Source organism: Lepisosteus platostomus, chromosome 15, assembly GCF_059453375.1.
Source record: "Lepisosteus platostomus isolate fLepPlt1 chromosome 15, fLepPlt1.hap1, whole genome shotgun sequence".
Taxonomy (NCBI): Eukaryota; Metazoa; Chordata; class Actinopteri; order Semionotiformes; family Lepisosteidae; genus Lepisosteus; species Lepisosteus platostomus.
Window position 1 is genome coordinate 7,201,430 of NC_142625.1, and position 19,620 is coordinate 7,221,049.

Sequence of the window (19,620 nt, forward strand, 5' to 3'; positions counted from 1 at the left end):
ACAGTACACGGGTTATGCTCTTCGTTAATGTCTGTGAAGTTTTATTTAATCTCTGAGCCATACTGATTCTTCTGGAAGCCAGTTTCCGCCAGGGAGTAAAAAAAAAACACACTATGGTATTCTCTCCAATGCAGTGCAGTTAAAAACATACCTCTGATGCTGCTCCTAAATGAATATCGTTTATGACCATCAGAAGCTTTATGCTCCTTTTCTTTTTTCCAGTGGATTGAACAGGGAGAGGCATTTCATGATGTACTTTTCACTGATGAAACAACAGTGGCTCTGGAACAGTTTTCAACCAAGTCGTTTTATAAAAAGGGGAGATATGTACACGTTACTGAAGCTAAAAGTTTAGCCTTTGTCACTAATGTAAACACTAAATAAAGACATATAGAAATCCCTACGTTACAGACTGTATATGGCTGGTATTGGTAGTTTAAAGAAAAAATACACACCAGTATTCCACTTTCTCCCTAAACATTTTTAGGATCAGAGTCTTAAATGTGGTTATTTCGAAAACGTTTGTACGTGCTCCTTCTTACCATGTTACTGTTTACCGTTACTGACCATATTAAGTTTAAGTGCCTGTGGGCACTTTTCCTGTCCGTGGGGGGTGGACCGTCTTTCATTAGAAGGTTAGTCTGTTCTACTCTGAGAATGTAGAGGGGGTGGGAAGTGCCCGCGGTCATTTAATTAGTATTAAAATCTTAGTTATCTTTCTAGTTCACAGGTTTGCATGCATAATTTAATTTTGAAAGCCACTGAGACATCAGGTACTACTGTTGTATTTATGAAAAAGAAACAAAACAAAAAACATACTAACAACTGTGCCATCCTACTCCTTAGTTAATACATTTTATTATTCATAAACAGTTAACATTGTTAGCAAAATATTTTGAATTATATTTAACCCTATTTTTTCTTTAGTTTTGTATTTAACTTATTATATGATAGTCAGACTTAATGTATATTAATGTATATTTGAACAATGAAAATATATTTTTACAAGATTTTACATTAAGCACTTAAAATTAATATGGTTAATAATAGTAAACTGTAACATGCTGTAACAAGATCGGTTAAGCTGCGAAGAAAATCCTTTCAGAGAAAATGTTTCAGGTGTGAAGAACAAACCTGTTCCCACACACCCTGCCCCCACTACCTACACTTGATCTTAGCCAAAAGGCCGAGAAGCGATGCCCGACGCCGGCCTTGGGCGGGCGCGCGGGCGTCCGGCTGGCGCGCAGCGGCGCAGGCCGACGCCTCGGGAGCCCGGTCCGCACGCGGCTGCCGGCCGCCCGGACTCCGCTCTCCCCCTCTCTTGCCTGCCTGCTTGCTCGCCTGCCTGCCCGCCAGTCCCGGGCGGGGGCCCTGCTCTTGGATCTCCTGTCAACGGCCCGACAACGACCGCAGCCGCAGGGGGGCGCCAGCCGGCCGGCCTCCTTAGCTTAGGCCCCTCCCACCAGCAGCAGCTGTGCCGAGCGAGCTGCAAGCGAAAGCGGACCGTCGGCACCTGCGGGCAGAGGCAAGGGGCAGCGCTCTCTCGGGAGGGACGGGGACACACACACACACACACACAGACGCGCGCCTGCCTGCCGGAAAAAAAGGAAGAAAAGGTGTATATACTAAGTTTTTTGGAGGGAAACCGCCCGGCTGTCGAAAGGGGCCCGCCTGCCAGGACGGGGACGGACACACACACACACACACACACACACAAAAGCCACGCCTGCCTCCCTGGGAAAAGGCTGAAAAAACTAAGTTTTTTGGAGGGAAAACGCACGGGAGCCGAAAAGGGGGCCGGCCTGCTTGCCCAGAGAGTCGAGACGCGGGAAAGTGCACAGAGGGAGCACGGGAACCGAGACGGGGAGGGGGAGGGGGAGAGAGAGACACACAGATGGACGAGAGACGAGACCCGAGAAGAAGGAGCTCCAGTCCACCTCGCTTGCTTGCTTGCTTGCTTGCTTGCTTGCTTGCTACGTCTGTCTTTTCACCGCTGAGAGAAGGTGGTGCACCGCTCCCGGAGGCGCTGCAATACCGGGCCGATGCGTGGAGAGGACGGAGCAAGCTCCTGATCCAGCTCCCTGTTCCAAAAATCCGTTTAATATGTGGTCCCCCGATGGGGGACGTATCAGATATTAAACTGATAAGAACAGATTTTTTTTTTTTTTTTTTTTTTTTTAAATATATTTTATTACAAAAGACATCACAAACAATCATAATCAAACCTTAATCACAACGACAACACTGTACATAACAGAAAAACAAAGCCCTGAAACAGAAAAAAAACAAAAACCCCAAACACTCCTCATTACCATAACCCCACCCCTTATTCTAATGAACACACACCCTCTAAGAAACAAAAACTCTCTCAAAAACTCAGAATCATCCCTTCTACTCTAAATATCTACTAGAGATTTCCACTTTTCCTTGACCGCATGGTAGCTCCAATGTCTCAGGTCGGCTGCTATCATGCATTTGACGTCCCACTTTACTTTGTCCCAAACTCCCCTCACACTCCGCAACACACCTTTTTTAACTAGGACATTTCTGGCAGCCCATAATTCTAACTTAACGCAACTGATCAAAAACCATAAAACAAAAACAGTCCCTTTTGTCCTCCCCCTCCCCCCGACGCCATACATCAAGGTCGCTAGATTTATTTTAAAACCGGACTCTAGCGTTCCTAAAAAAGGCGCACACTTCCCCCACACGCGCTGTGCAAAAGAACAAAACCAAAACACATGTTCGATCGTCTCAACAGCTTGGCAGTCCGCCCGCGGGCACCTGGCCTGCCTAGTGAGCTTGTGCTTGTACAAGACATCCCGCACCGGAAGCCTTTTCCACGCCGCCAGCCAGTTCAGATCCTGCATGTCAAGTCGTAGGCCTCTGGGCTGTACCCTCTTCCAGATCTTTGTGGCGACACCCCCGACGATAGTGGCTTCCCCCTGCTCCATTACTGCGCGGTACAGTGCCTTGTGGTCCGCCAGAGGAGGATCTCCCCCGGCCAGATGAGTTCTCACCCAGGCTACTGCGTGCCTGTAATGCCACGGTAAGTCTTCCCCGTGCGGGACGTCGTTCCTCCAGCCTGTAAGGTGCCTCATACTGCTGGCCAGCCAGAACCTTGCAAAAAACTGAGAGCAGTGCGTTACTGGTTGACCTAAAGTAGCGCACAACCCCGACACATACAGGCAATTCAGTTTGACGGGGATGTTTGGAACCCCCCTACCTCCCTTCTCGATTGGACGGTACATATCGATGCGCTTGATGTACTCATATTTCTTGCTCCACAAGAAATCAAAGGTGACTTTAACAAGATATCTATTGTATCTTGCAGGCATTGGGAAGACATAAGCGAGATGAATCAGCGCAGGCAAGACTTCTGTTTTCAATACTACGACCTTCTCCGTGAAAGTTAAAAGTCTATCGCTCCATCGCTGCAATCTCACCCTTGTGACTTCTAAAGTCTGCAGCCAGTTGTGATGCACCATCCCCTGGTCTTGGAAGGAGATGCCCAACACTTTCAAGGGGCCCTTACAAAAGTCCAGCCCACATATCCCTCCCTCCCTCTCTCTCCATGACCCGAAAAACTTAACCTTACTTTTTTGCTTGTTCAGCCTGGCCCCTGACACCTTAGCAAAGTCCTCAAAAAGGACCAGAGCTTTATGCAGGCCATGGTCAGAGGTCAGCATCAGCGTTACGTCGTCCGCATACGCAGACAACTTGACCCGCTCTCCGCCACTCCCAGGCACTAACAGCCCGTCCACCTCTGGGGACATGTTCACCATCCTCACAAACGGTTCCATGTAGAGGATGAACAGCAACGGGGACAGGGGGCAACCTTGCCTCACTCCCGAGTTTTGCTTCACGATCTTCCCAGTGAAACCATTGACCACGACTCTGCTGCCCACCTGTGCATACAAAGTCCTCAGCCAGCCAATAAAAGTGCGTCCGAAGCCCATTCGTTCCATCACCTGCCACAGGAACGCGTGCGATACCTTGTCAAACGCCTTCTCCAGGTCTAGGTTGGCTAAAACTAGTGGCAGGTTCCTTTGTTCAGACCATGCAACTGCATCCCTAATGAGCTGCAGAGACCAGCTAATCCTTCTCCCTTTCACGCCACAAGTCTGATCTTTGCCCACCACCGACCCTATTACCTCCTTCAACCGATTGACCAGTACCTTGGCAATGAGCTTGTAATCGGCACACAACATAGTGAGTGGCCTCCAATTCCCTAAGTCTGTTGTCTGTCCTTTCTTAAATAATAAGGTCAGGACCCCCTCACGCATCGAGTCCCCTAGTCTCCCCTTAGTGACGACCTCGATTGTTATTTTGAGCATTATAGGCCCTAGGATGCCCCAAAAAGCCTTGTAGAATTCTGCAGGCAAGCCGTCCAAGCCTGGTGCCTTCCTGTTTTTCATCCCGGCCAGCGCTCCTTTAAGTTCTTCTATACTGATAGGCCTTTCCAAAAAAAGCCTGCCACTCTCCGGCACCCGTGCAGTGATGCACTCCAACACAGCGGACCCCGATGCTTCTCCTACAAGTTCACCCGAGAAGAGTTCTTTATAGTATGCATGGACCGCCTTCAGCATACCATCAGTGTCTTCCACTATTTTGTCGGCACTAACGCGGACCCCACTCATACTTCTCCTGTTCTGAAGTCTCCTCACCTGCCGGAACAGAGAAGAGGCGCATGTCCGTTGCTGCAACAGGGAATCGATCCGGGCTTTAAACAGAAAGCTTCTAGCTCTTTGCTGGTGATAAGTTTTCAACCTGGCCCTGACAGCTGCTATTTCCTCCATGTCAACTTCCACCCCCTCATTAAGCAGAGAATAGAGGTTATGCAACTCCCGTTGCAGGATCCTCCCCTCCCTTACTTCACTCCTCCGGCGATTTAAACTATACTCCTTGGTGAACTTTCTGATCCGCTTCTTCACTACCTCCCACCAGTCCAGAGCCGAAATATGGCTCCTCTTTGCGCCCCACCATTCATTCAGCTTGGATGCCATACACTTAAGGTAAGGCTCCTCACTCAATACCCCCACATTCATTCGCCAATAACCCCTGCCATACAATCTGTGCTGAAGACGCAATTCAACCTCGACGATGGTGTGGTCGGAGCACCACGTTGGCTGGACAGCAGCTCTCTCCACTTTCACCTCCCTTGAGGCGAAAAAGTAATCTAGGCGTCTTGCAACTCCTGCTGAGTTCCTCCAAGTCATCGCCACTGCTCCGGGTGCGACTCGGGAAAAGCAATCCACCAGGTTAAAACGCGTCAAGAGCCCTCGCAGCTGTCTCCCCCCCGCATCCTCCCGGCTGCTGAGGTCCACATTGAAATCTCCACCTATGACGAGGGTTTTATTTGTGGCACAAAGCGGGTAGAGCTCTTTAAAAAAATCTGCCCTCAAGGAGCCTACTGCAGGGGCATACACTGAAATAAACCTAAAATTATCATTGCCAAAACACACATCCACACACAAGGCCCTCCCAGGCACTATTACGTTGCACTCTTCCACACTCATTTCACGGTTACCAAATAAAATCCCCACACCCGACGAGTGAACCCCTCCCACACTCCACCGAGACCCCCCCTTGTCCCAGTCCCTCGTAAAAGCCACAACGTCCTCGCCGTTCTTCAGGTGCACTTCCTGCAAAAAGCACACATCAAAGCTCAGGCTTTTCAAAGAAAGAAACACTGCTGTCCTCTTCACCCTGTCTCTCAGCCCCCTCACATTGAGAGTAGCTAGCTTCATCTCAGATGCTGGTTAGAGCCTTCCTTCCCATTTCCTAATGATCTTCATGGCCGCGATGTACACATCCCTAACCTCCGACTCCTTCTGCCCATACACGTACAATCCAGTGACCTTCCTAGTTTTCCCGTTACTTTCGATCTTAACTCCCGGGAAGGACCTCAAAACATTTTTAAGCCCCCCGGCTCGATTAGGAAACTTTATGCTCCCCTCCATCCATTCACACCGTTTCAGGAAACTGGAAGATGCGTCGAGATACTTCACTATTCCGCCATCTCTTTTGAATGCACCGGCCGCAAAGGCCGCCTTTGCCAAGCCGTCATTGTTTCGCCACTTCCTCTCCATGTCCTGCAAAAGAATCTTTTTAGGGACGATTTCCGTGTGCGTCTCCCCATACAGCTCAAAACGCCGGATCTCACTCCCTTCGCGCACGCAGCCGAAACGAATGTCCCTCTGCGATATCTGCTGTTCCTCAAAATCGGCGGGCCATATAACCTTATCGCTCCTCTCGTCCCATTTGCAGAGTTCTACAAAGTCTCGGGGAAGTTCGGAGTCCAGCCAGAGGCCTCCCCCCTCTCCTTGTCTTTGGACTGCACCGGCCTGCGCGTCTTGGGTGAGTACATTACCGCTTCCGTCAATAGTGCCTTCAGTTTCGGGGACAAAAGGTGTTCCAGTGCGTTCCGAGGAGCCGCTGCCACCAAGCTCCTCATGCTCCACGTCCCGGATCTCTCCTTCCTCTTCCTCCACCCGGCACAGTAAGGGGGCTGAAGCCTCAAACACCTGTCTGCCACCCGGGGCCAGTTCCTCTGGATCCCTGCCCGCTTTTTTTGCAAAAAGCTCATCGGATTCGGCAGCCTTCCTCTTGACTGACTTTTTGGAGGAAGAAACCCCATCTTCCTCCTCCTCCTCCACTCTATCCTCCCAGTCCCTTGGTGGGGCTATGCCCTCCATCTCACTCACCGCGTCCTTTAAGAAAGGTAGCCCGGGTGTATCATAGCTGATGGCATCTCCGGAGTGGCCCGTTTCCATCTCCTCATTTGCCATCTGCTCCTCACTGTCTCCTGGGACACCTTCCCCAGCTGCCTCCTGTTCCGCTGGTGGATCTTCTGCCGAGCTTCCCAGCACGCCCGTGTCAGCTGCCTCGCTCCCGGAGTCCCTCTGGCCTGCAGACACAGCTTCCTCATCCTTCCGTGGCCTGCTCATGGCTGCGGAATAGCTCCTAGCCTTTATAGGGCACTCCCTATAGGCATGCCCCGGCTTTCCACATAAATTGCACTTGATGTCTTCTGTGCAAGCGGACCCAACATGCCCGATACCACCGCACCTTCTGCATATCTGCACTCTACAGTTCAGGGCTATATGGCCCTCTTGTCCACAGCGCCTGCACGTGAGGGGCTGGCCCGGATAGAACAAGTACCCATTGCTCGAACCGATAGTAAAGGAAGCTGGCGGGTGTAGTAAACCGTCGCTTGCCTGCGTACTAAACCGGAATCGGACTCGGTACCGTCTTTTCCCACTCCAGTATTTCTTTCTGTCCAGCAATTTGACTCCCTCATCCTGCACATCCACAAAGCGCTTGAGGTAGCTCACAATGTCCTCCTCCGCCATGTAAGGGTTGAATACATGCACTGTTAAAGGCCTCAGTTCTCGTGCAAATAAAGGTTCAATATAAAACCGTTTGAGTGGCTCTTCATTCCTGTGCTCACTAGCAAGTGACCAAACCTCATTGCATTTAGTGTCAGTGATTAAAGTGAGGTCAAATACCTTCCTCCCGGGAAAGTCTTGTAGGCAGTAAGTGTCCTCCGGGTGCACTCCCAAGGTCTTCTCCAGCACCACTTCCTCAAAAGTATCTCTGTAGATCAACTCCTGGGCTTCTTCCTCCTCCTTCAAAACGAACCGGATCGTGTTCCTCAGCCTCGCCTCTCTGGTGCTCGATCTTCTCTCCATCCTTCCGAAATGGCCGGATCCTCCTCCGCCACGTAGAAAAAAGAAAAATGCTCCCGCCTAGCCTGTAGACAGGTCCGGGGAAAAAAGCCCCCTCACCTTCTCTCCTTCTGACTGCTCCTACAGCCGCGGTCAAGCCACGTACTGTGATCGCAGCCAAAAGGCCGAGAAGCGATGCCCGACGCCGGCCTTGGGCGGGCGCGCGGGCGTCCGGCTGGCGCGCAGCGGCGCAGGCCGACGCCTCGGGAGCCCGGTCCGCACGCGGCTGCCGGCCGCCCGGACTCCGCTCTCCCCCTCTCTTGCCTGCCTGCTTGCTCGCCTGCCTGCCCGCCAGTCCCGGGCGGGGGCCCTGCTCTTGGATCTCCTGTCAACGGCCCGACAACGACCGCAGCCGCAGGGGGGCGCCAGCCGGCCGGCCTCCTTAGCTTAGGCCCCTCCCACCAGCAGCAGCTGTGCCGAGCGAGCTGCAAGCGAAAGCGGACCGTCGGCACCTGCGGGCAGAGGCAAGGGGCAGCGCTCTCTCGGGAGGGACGGGGACACACACACACACACACACACACAGACGCGCGCCTGCCTGCCGGAAAAAAAGGAAGAAAAGGTGTATATACTAAGTTTTTTGGAGGGAAACCGCCCGGCTGTCGAAAGGGGCCCGCCTGCCAGGACGGGGACGGACACACACACACACACACACACACACAAAAGCCACGCCTGCCTCCCTGGGAAAAGGCTGAAAAAACTAAGTTTTTTGGAGGGAAAACGCACGGGAGCCGAAAAGGGGGCCGGCCTGCTTGCCCAGAGAGTCGAGACGCGGGAAAGTGCACAGAGGGAGCACGGGAACCGAGACGGGGAGGGGGAGGGGGAGAGAGAGACACACAGATGGACGAGAGACGAGACCCGAGAAGAAGGAGCTCCAGTCCACCTCGCTTGCTTGCTTGCTTGCTTGCTTGCTTGCTTGCTACGTCTGTCTTTTCACCGCTGAGAGAAGGTGGTGCACCGCTCCCGGAGGCGCTGCAATACCGGGCCGATGCGTGGAGAGGACGGAGCAAGCTCCTGATCCAGCTCCCTGTTCCAAAAATCCGTTTAATATGTGGTCCCCCGATGGGGGACGTATCAGATATTAAACTGATAAGAACAGATTTTTTTTTTTTTTTTTTTTTTTTTTATTATCAAAGATAACAAAGGAATACTACATCACAATTATACCATCAATTCCGATGAACACATCCAAAAAGCAAAAATAACAAAGCAGACAAAAATCTTAACAAAAACAAATCACTACTGGGTATCAATCAACCAATCCTTTTAAATATCTGCTAAAGACTTCCATTTTTCTTTTACAGCGTGATAACTTAACTTTTCTTTATCTACAGCCACCATGCATTTAATGTCCCCCACAATTTTGCTATAAACCCCACCCACACTCCATAACACCCCTTTTTTGACCAAAGTGTTCCTAGCGGCCCACAAATACAATTTAACACAACTCACAACAAACCATAATATGAAAGCCACACCTCTCGTTCTTCCACGTCCTCTTACCCCAAACATTACAGTGGCCAAATTTACCTTAAACCCGGCTTCTATCGATTCCAATAAAGGTGTGCATTTACCCCACACTTGCTGAGCAAAAACACAGAACCAAAAAACATGTTCAATTGTCTCTCTAGCTCGGCAGTCTGCCCGAGGACATTCAGCTTGTCTAGACAACTTGTGCCTGTGCAAGACGTCTCGCACGGGAAGTCTCTTCCAAACCAGCTGCCAATTCAGGTCCATCATGTCTGGCCGCAAACCTTTGGGCTGAACCCTCCTCCAGGTCTCAGCAGCCACGTTCCCGACAATTCTGTCCTCTTCTTGCCCCATTACAGCGCTGTACAGTGCCCTGTGGTTCCTCAGAGTCAGCACATCCTCTGCCACCCGATGTTTCCGGACCCAGGACACCGCATGCCTATAATGCCATGGTAAGTCCTCTCCGTGCGGGACATCATTCCTCCAACAGGTGAGATGTCGGAAACTGTTGGCAAGCCAAAACTTTACAAAAAACTGGTAATTATGCACTACAGATTGGCTTAAAGCAACACATAACCCCGACACATATATACAATTTAACTTGATTGGTATATTCGGTACTCCTCTACCTCCCATATCAATTGACCTATACATGTCCTGTCGCTTGATATACTCGTATCTTCCGTTCCAAAGAAACCTAAAAGTTTCTCTAGTTAGATACCTATTATATCTCGCTGGCATTGGGTAAATATTCGCCAAGTATATCAAAGCTGGTAAAATGTCCGTCTTTAAAACTGTTACCTTTTCTACGAATGTTAAGCGTTTGTCACCCCATCTTAACAATCGGACCCTTATTGCCTCCAAAGCCTGAAGCCAGTTATAATGCACCGTTCCCTGCTTTTGGAAAGAAATACCCAAAACCTTTAAAGGGCCCCTACAAAAATCCAGGCCATGTATGCCTTCCTCTCTGTCTCTCCATAATCCGAAAAACTTAACTTTACTTTTATTTCTGTTTAATCTGGCCCCTGATACCCTGGCAAATTCCTCAAAGATGGCCAAGGACCTCTGCAAACTGTGATCGGCGGTCAGCACCAAGGTAACATCATCTGCGTACAGTGTCATCTTAACTTGCTCTCCACCACTCCCAGGCAGTATTAATCCCTCTATGCCTGGGTCCCCGTTTATCATTCTTGCAAATGGTTCCATGTAAAGGACAAATAACAAAGGGGACAGTGGGCAACCTTGTCTTACCCCAGAAAGCTGCTTCACCAGTTTGCCAACAAAACCATTAACCACTACTCTACTACCTACCTGTGTATACAAGGTCTTCAACCATCCAATAAAAATTGGCCCAAAACCCATCTTTTCCAGCACACACCACAAAAAGTTGTGCGACACTTTGTCGAAAGCTTTCTCTAAATCTAAACTAGCTAATACCAACGGAATATTCCGATGTTCAGACCACGCTATTGCGTCTCTGACTAATTGGAGAGACCAGTCAATTCTCCTTCCCCGTACGCCACAAGTCTGATCGTTCCCTACTACTGTCCCCATCACTTCCTTCATACGATTAACCAATACTTTAGCAATTAACTTGTAATCTGTACATAACATCGTGAGTGGCCTCCAATTGCCTAGATCAGTTGCCTGCCCTTTTTTAAACAACAAGGTCAGCACCCCTTCTCGCATCGAGTCTCCTAACATTTTCCTGTTGAAAACCTCGTGCGCTGTTTCTAACATTATGGGCCCTATTAAATCCCAAAAGGTTTTATAGAATTCTGCAGGAAGACCATCTAATCCAGGCGCCTTCCCATTCTTCATCCCTGCCAAGGCTCCCCTAAGTTCATCTATAGTAATAGGCTTCTCTAAGAGACGCCTGCTACTCTCGGGCACCCGTGAGGAGATGCATCCAAGAGCAGCGGATTCCAAACCTCCTTCTAAGGCTCGTGCTGAAAAGAGGTTCTTGTAAAAGGAGTAGACCGCTTCTAACATCTCATCAGGGTGCTCTACAATCTTGCCTTGATCTACTCGAACACCATCCATTCGTCTTTTCCTTTGCTGTCGTCTCACTTGCCTGAATAGAAAAGAAGCACACATCTGTTGCTGTAACAAAAGATCTATTCGGGCCTTGAACAAAAAACTCTTAGCTCTCTGTTTGTAATAAGCCTGGAGTCTAGCTCTAGATGCCGCCACCTCATCCGGATTCACTACCTTCCCCTCATTAAGTTGCATGTAGAGATTATTCAATTCTTCTTGCAACAATCTCCCTTCCCTAGCCTCCCTTCTCCTTCGATTAAGACTATATTCTCTAGTCTCCCTTCTAATTTTCTTTTTCATTATCTCCCACCAATCCATAGCAGAGATGTGCTCCTTCTTCGCACACCACCACTCATTTAATTTTAACCTCATGTGTTCAACATACTTTTCCTCCTTCAAGATCTCAACATTCATTCTCCAAATACCTCGACCATACATCCTCTGCGGCAGGCTCAGCTTAACCTCCACTAACGTGTGGTCAGAGTACCACATCGGACGCGCCGCCGTTGTCTCCACTCTCACCTCTCTTGAGGCAAAAATGTAATCGAGACGCCTCGCGACTCCCGCTGCATTCCTCCAGGTGGGCGCCACAGCACCTGCCGTAACTCGTAAAACACAATCCACTAGGTTGAAACGGGTTAGTAGCACACGTAACTGCTTAGCTCCCACATCTTCCTGTTTACTAAGATCAACGTTAAAATCACCACCAATGACAAGCATCCTATTAGTAGCACATATCGGGTAGAGCTCTTTATAAAAATCTGCTCTCAGTGAACTTATTGCGGGCGCATACACACATACAAACCTAAAGTTATTATTCCCATAACACACATCCACACTCAGGGCTCTTCCCGGCACTATTATATTACAATTCTCCACAATCATTCCACAGTTACCAAACAGAATGCCCACCCCCGACGAGTGAACCCCACCCACACTCCATTTGGATCCTCCCTTATCCCATTCCCGTGAAAAAAACACTGCATCCTTCTCATTCTTCAAGTGCACCTCCTGTAGAAAGCACACCTCAAAATTCAGATCTTTTAGGGACTGAAAGACAGCAGTTCTCTTAACTCTATCTCTAAGCCCTCTTGTGTTAAGTGTCACAACCTTCATTTAAAGATTAACAGTTTCTCTCTTCCCATCTTCTAATGACATTCATTGCTGCAATATATGCATCTCTCACCTCACTCTCCTTAGGCCCTTGCACGTATAACCTAATGACTCTCTTCGATCTTCCTTCACTTTCTAAACTAACACCTGGAAAAGCTCTCAAAATGCTTTTAAGACCGCCTGCTCGCACTGGGAATCGCACATTTCCATTCGTCCATTCACATTGCCTGAGAAAACTAGCAGATGCATCCAAATCTTTCATTATTCTACCCTCTGTTCTAACTACCCCAGCTGCGAAAGCCTCCTTAGCCATACCCCCATTGTTTCTCCACCGTTTCACAATGTCTGAAAAGAGGATTTTCTTGGAACCTATTTCAGCATGTGTTTTCCCAAACACCCGAAACCGCTGAATATCCCCCCCTACAGGTACACACTCATAATTAATCTCCTTTTTTTGAATCTCCTGCTCCTCAAAACCAGCAGGCCACTTGACCCTATTATTCTTCTCGTCCCATTTACAGACTTTCACAAAGTCCCGAGGCAACTCCGAATCCAGCCAGAGGCCTTCCTCTTCTCCTTGCTGTGGATCTACTCCGGACTCCAAACCTTGGGTGAGTATTAAACCACCGCTTTCCTGTGTGCCTGCCGTTTCAGGAACACATGGTGTCTCAACAAACTCTGAGGAAGCACTACTGCGGAGCTCCACTGCCTCTTCTTCTCGAATCTCCCCTTCTTCTTCCCCCTCGGCTAAAGGTAAGTTGTCTCCTCGGGTCACAGACTCAGGCCTGTCACTTTGTGTTGAATCCTCCCGTTCTCTTCCCGCTTTCTTTGCGGAGAGCTCTTCTGACTCCACAGATTTCCTTTTCACAGTTCTTCGAGCCATGGCTGCGCCCTCTTCCTCCTCCTCCTCCTCCTCCATCCGTTCTCCCCAACTCTTCCTTCTAGCCTGTGGGCCCACGTGCGCCACCTCCTCGGCCGCTTGTATTAAAAAAGCTAGCCCAGGCGTTCCGGTACTGATCTCACCACTTAATTGACCTATCTCCATTTCTTCATTCTGCACCTGCACATCATTGACTCCGGAAATCCCTTCTTCTGCTTCTTCTTGTTCTGTTGGCGCGTTCACTACCGAAACCGCCACCCCGCCTCCATCTTCTGCCCCACCTCTTTCACCTTCACGATCCGCAGGCTTGGTCTTCTCAACCCTCAAGGACTTACTAATGGCGGCTGAGTAGCTGCCAGCCTTCCTGGGGCACTCCTTAAAAACATGGCCCCGCTTTCCACAGAGGTTACACTTGATTTCCTCCGTGCACATAGACGAAATATGGCCAATCCCATCACACCGCCTACATATTTGAGTCTCACAGTTGAGGGCCACATGTCCTTCCTGCCCACATCGCCTACAAGTGAGGGGCTGTCCCGGGTAAAACAGGTACCCCCGGTCTGAACCGATTGCAAAGTTCGCCGGCGGATGCGCCAAACCGTCCACTGCTTGTTCGCTGAACCTAAACCTCACTCGGTATCTCCAGTTCCCGGTCCAGTATTTTTTCTTATCTATTTGCTTAACCCCTTCACCTTGCACATCTACAAAGCGTTTAAGAAAGTTCAAAATGTCTCCTTCCGCAACATAGGGGTTAAACATATGAACAGTCAGCCACCGCACTTCCCTTGCAAACAATGGCTCTACATAAAAGTCTTTTAACGGCTCCTCATTCCGATGCGCATTTATAATTGCCCATACTTCCTTGCATCGTACATCAGAGATTAGTGAAAGGTCAAATACCTTCTTCCCGGGGAAATTCTGCAGGCAGAAGGTGTCCTCCCATCGCACTCCCAAAGCCGTTTCAAGGACCAATTCTTCAAAAACATCTCGGTAGATGAACTCCTGGTTTCCGCAATCCTCCTTCAAAACAAATCGAATGGTATTCCGCAGCTTCGCCTCCCTGCCGCTCGGTCCTCTCTCCATCCCTCCGATTATGGCCGGATCCGTCTCCGCCACAAGAAAAAAAGCTCCTGCCTAGCCTATAGGCAGGCTCAGAAAAAAAACCTTCACCTTCCTTCCTCTTGACTGTTCCTCCAGCCGCGGTCAAGCCACGTACTGAGATCGCAGCCAAAAGGCCGAGAAGCGATGCCCGACGCCGGCCTTGGGCGGGCGCGCGGGCGTCCGGCTGGCGCGCAGCGGCGCAGGCCGACGCCTCGGGAGCCCGGTCCGCACGCGGCTGCCGGCCGCCCGGACTCCGCTCTCCCCCTCTCTTGCCTGCCTGCTTGCTCGCCTGCCTGCCCGCCAGTCCCGGGCGGGGGCCCTGCTCTTGGATCTCCTGTCAACGGCCCGACAACGACCGCAGCCGCAGGGGGGCGCCAGCCGGCCGGCCTCCTTAGCTTAGGCCCCTCCCACCAGCAGCAGCTGTGCCGAGCGAGCTGCAAGCGAAAGCGGACCGTCGGCACCTGCGGGCAGAGGCAAGGGGCAGCGCTCTCTCGGGAGGGACGGGGACACACACACACACACACACAGACGCGCGCCTGCCTGCCGGAAAAAAAGGAAGAAAAGGTGTATATACTAAGTTTTTTGGAGGGAAACCGCCCGGCTGTCGAAAGGGGCCCGCCTGCCAGGACGGGGACGGACACACACACACACACACACACACACAAAAGCCACGCCTGCCTCCCTGGGAAAAGGCTGAAAAAACTAAGTTTTTTGGAGGGAAAACGCACGGGAGCCGAAAAGGGGGCCGGCCTGCTTGCCCAGAGAGTCGAGACGCGGGAAAGTGCACAGAGGGAGCACGGGAACCGAGACGGGGAGGGGGAGGGGGAGAGAGAGACACACAGATGGACGAGAGACGAGACCCGAGAAGAAGGAGCTCCAGTCCACCTCGCTTGCTTGCTTGCTTGCTTGCTTGCTTGCTTGCTACGTCTGTCTTTTCACCGCTGAGAGAAGGTGGTGCACCGCTCCCGGAGGCGCTGCAATACCGGGCCGATGCGTGGAGAGGACGGAGCAAGCTCCTGATCCAGCTCCCTGTTCCAAAAATCCGTTTAATATGTGGTCCCCCGATGGGGGACGTATCAGATATTAAACTGATAAGAACAGATTTTTTTTTTTTTTTTTTTTTTTTTTTTTATTGAAAAACAGTTCATTACAGTTCGTAATTCTACCAAACATCAAACACAACAACCACATTTCTAATAAAACATAACAACCCAACCCAACATAACAAACCCGCACAACAACCCAGGATAACATAAAACACATTCATAATTTAACATAAATCCCTCATCTTAAACCTCCCACTTCAAACTGAAACATTACACAACAAACATAAATCCTTTAACCATCCGTATTTCCTTACATCAATTCCCAAATCATGTTATTCTCTAACACCAAAAAACCACCTTTCCATAGTCCCACCCCTTATTCAAATTAACCTCCTTTCCCACTTGTACTCTCTTATCTCTTCCCTCCCCATCATCTTAAACCTCCCAACTTCAACTTAAATCTTTTCTCAGTAGAATCCAAAAAACCTTAACACATCCATATTGTTCCCAACTTCAACCCAAACCATTACACAACAAACATATACTTTTAACACATTATATTAACTTTCATTAATTCCCAAGACCATATCACCCTCTAAACTAAACAGAAAACCTCATCTCCATACTCCCGCCCCTTATGCTAATTACCTCATCCCCTTCTTAATCTCCCTCACTTCTTCCCTTTCTTTTTCCCTTTTTTTCTGACCGTCTGACCCACCCTTACTTCCTTCTTCTCATTCCCGTCACCCTCCCCATCCATACTCAAAACTGCCACAATATCACTGACATCCTCACCCAAACCAGGTCTGTTACATTCTTCCTCAAGATCCATCAAACCTATCTCCTCATCACTGCAAAACAACTCCTCCACATACACTCCCTTCATATACATCTCCTCCTCTATCATAAGACTCACCCCACTCTTCTGATCACTCTCTTCCATCCTTCCCCTCTCATCACACTGACCACTCTCACCCACATTATTCCTCTGCTCTCCATTCTTCACTCTTATCATACTGGTCTCATTCATTTCCTTACTTACACCCTTCCATGTACTCTCCACACACCGTCCATTCTCCTCACCAACCTTTTCCTCAGGCTTCCGTCTCGGACAAACCCCACACTCCCATGACACATGTCCCAACCCGTCACACTTAAAACACCTTTTCTCTTCTGCACAATCTTTCACCACATGTCCCATCACCCCACACCGTTTGCAGCGCGCTGACGTGCACTGCGCAGCAAAATGTCCCCTTCCTCCGCATGCTCTGCATTCGAGGGGTTGCCCGGAATAAACCAGGTAACCCCTGTGCAACCCGATCATGAAGAAAGCTGGGGGGTGAATCACCCCCTCCTCCGCTGTCTTCCCCAGTCTCAGTCTCATCAAATATGTCCGTTTCCCAGACCACACGCCATCCTTGTCCAGCTCTCTCTTCCCGGCTCCTTGCAGATCCACAAACCTCCGCAAGAAGAAAACTAAGTCCTCCTCAGGGATAAATGGATCTGAAAAGAAAACTGTCATAATCTTCAAGTCTCCAACAAACATCGGCTCCACTCGAAACAACTTTACTGGTAACTCCTCTTTCTTTTCCTGCACCATCCGCCACACTTCAAAACACAACACGTCCGATGTAAAAGTCACTTCAAAGATCCCACATCTAACAAAGTCCTGCAAACAGAAAACATCTTTCAAATGCACTCCCAAACATTTCACCAAAACCAGTTCTTTAAACCTGTCTCTGTCCCAGGTCGTCGGTCCCTCCAGGCTCCTCAGCGAAAAACGGAGGGAGTCCTTCCGCTGCTCGTTTCTCGCCCAAGGGTACCCAGCCATCGCTCCAACCGTGTCGTTGCTCTTTCCGGAATCCTCCAGGTACGCAAACCGCCGTCCTCAAGCTCCGTCCACCACAGCAAACCTTCCTCGCCACCGCCGTTCTAATCCTCGCAACTCCAGCTCCTTCACCGCTCAGCAATCCTCCGCAGCTCTACTCCGTTCACCGTCCAGCAATTCTCCTCGTCGTCCTCACCGCCACATCGATCCTTCAAACTCCGGCCTCCATCCTTCCGATTCCCATCCTTCCAGTCCGTCCTTCTCCCCTCGCCTTCCCGACCCCCTGGACTAAGATCTTGGAATTGCGGGCTTGCCGGCTTAAACCTCGATCTTAGCCAAAAGGCCGAGAAGCGATGCCCGACGCCGGCCTTGGGCGGGCGCGCGGGCGTCCGGCTGGCGCGCAGCGGCGCAGGCCGACGCCTCGGGAGCCCGGTCCGCACGCGGCTGCCGGCCGCCCGGACTCCGCTCTCCCCCTCTCTTGCCTGCCTGCTTGCTCGCCTGCCTGCCCGCCAGTCCCGGGCGGGGGCCCTGCTCTTGGATCTCCTGTCAACGGCCCGACAACGACCGCAGCCGCAGGGGGGCGCCAGCCGGCCGGCCTCCTTAGCTTAGGCCCCTCCCACCAGCAGCAGCTGTGCCGAGCGAGCTGCAAGCGAAAGCGGACCGTCGGCACCTGCGGGCAGAGGCAAGGGGCAGCGCTCTCTCGGGAGGGACGGGGACACACACACACACACACACACACACACACACACACACACAGACGCGCGCCTGCCTGCCGGAAAAAAAGGAAGAAAAGGTGTATATACTAAGTTTTTTGGAGGGAAACCGCCCGGCTGTCGAAAGGGGCCCGCCTGCCAGGACGGGGACGGACACACACACACACACACACACACACACACAAAAGCCACGCCTGCCTCCCTGGGAAAAGGCTGAAAAAACTAAGTTTTTTGGAGGGAAAACGCACGGGAGCCGAAAAGGGGGCCGGCCTGCTTGCCCAGAGAGTCGAGACGCGGGAAAGTGCACAGAGGGAGCACGGGAACCGAGACGGGGAGGGGGAGGGGGAGAGAGAGACACACAGATGGACGAGAGACGAGACCCGAGAAGAAGGAGCTCCAGTCCACCTCGCTTGCTTGCTTGCTTGCTTGCTTGCTTGCTTGCTACGTCTGTCTTTTCACCGCTGAGAGAAGGTGGTGCACCGCTCCCGGAGGCGCTGCAATACCGGGCCGATGCGTGGAGAGGACGGAGCAAGCTCCTGATCCAGCTCCCTGTTCCAAAAATCCGTTTAATATGTGGTCCCCCGATGGGGGACGTATCAGATATTAAACTGATAAGAACAGATTTTTTTTTTTTTTTTTTATTATACAAAATACAAAATAAAACACCAAAAACTACAAATACATAAGTCCAAAAACACAATCAAAAACAAAAAACAATTACACAGCTAAATCAAAGATATCATAATCTCATCCCTTATATAGACACAACCCACCCCAATACAATTCCCCTGCTCAAAAACAAACCCACAATTAACATGAAGCAGATATGCGTACATAAAATAAACAACTTACTTGAAAAACACAGTACATGATTTCCAACCCCAACCCTATTTACCATAATCCCGCCCCTTATGCAAATTACCTTCCACCCCCAAATTCACCCAACAGTCTTATTTACAAATTACAGGAACATTAAAGGACCTAGACTATTTCCAATCCCAGATATCCACTATGGATTTCCATTTCTCCTTTGCAGCATGAAAACCCCATCTTTTTATGTCCCCTTCTACCAACCCTCTCAAATTCCATAAAAGCCTTCTATATAACCCATCTACTGTACAAACAATTCCCCTCTTGACTAACAAATTCCTGGAATTCCATAACTCAAACTTAATTAAACTAACTAGCAACCATAACACAAAGCTCTTAGCGTTTGCCCCACCTCCCACCTTCAACCCATATAACACAACTGCAGGAAGTACACAGAAAGTGGAGGACAGGCTACTAAACAAAGTTTCACATTTGTTCCAGGTCCGCTGAGCAAAATTACAGTCCCAAAACACGTGGCTGATCGACTCCACCGCATGACACCCGGCTCTAGGACACTCCTGCTGCTTTGTCAGCTTATGTTTGAACAAAACCTCACGAACTGCCAAACGACCCCAAGCGGATAGCCAGTTCAAATCCATTAGATGGTGCTGTAGCCCTCTGGGCTGGACTCGCCGCCAGACCACGTTGGGGACGCCACCTACGAGGCTGGCCTCTTCAGCTTGAGTTACTGCAGAATAGAGCCGTCTGTGGTTAAGCAGGACCTGGTGATCTTTAAGCTCAGGGTGCTGTTTCAGCCAGTGTGTCGCATGCCGATAGTGCCATGGCAGATCGTTCCCATGAGGCAAAACGTTGGACCACTGAGCCAGGGCGCGCA

The 19,620-nt window shown here is 50.3% G+C and overlaps 2 non-coding genes and 2 pseudogenes across 2 annotated transcripts; all 4 read right to left on the bottom strand.

The window, feature by feature from the left end:
• Positions 1 to 2,001: 2,001 nt before the first annotated feature.
• LOC148647820 (U2 spliceosomal RNA) lies at positions 2,002 to 2,204 on the bottom strand (annotated as a pseudogene).
• A 6,470-nt stretch (positions 2,205 to 8,674) lies between these two features.
• LOC148647821 (U2 spliceosomal RNA) lies at positions 8,675 to 8,876 on the bottom strand (annotated as a pseudogene).
• Positions 8,877 to 15,277: 6,401 nt separating this feature from the next.
• LOC148647822 (U2 spliceosomal RNA) lies at positions 15,278 to 15,472 on the bottom strand. The gene has a single exon (XR_015927005.1). It is a non-coding gene; the product is annotated as a U2 spliceosomal RNA (small nuclear RNA).
• Positions 15,473 to 18,384: 2,912 nt separating this feature from the next.
• Positions 18,385 to 18,578, bottom strand: LOC148647823 (U2 spliceosomal RNA). Its single transcript, XR_015926991.1, has one exon. It is a non-coding gene; the product is annotated as a U2 spliceosomal RNA (small nuclear RNA).
• Positions 18,579 to 19,620: the final 1,042 nt, after the last annotated feature.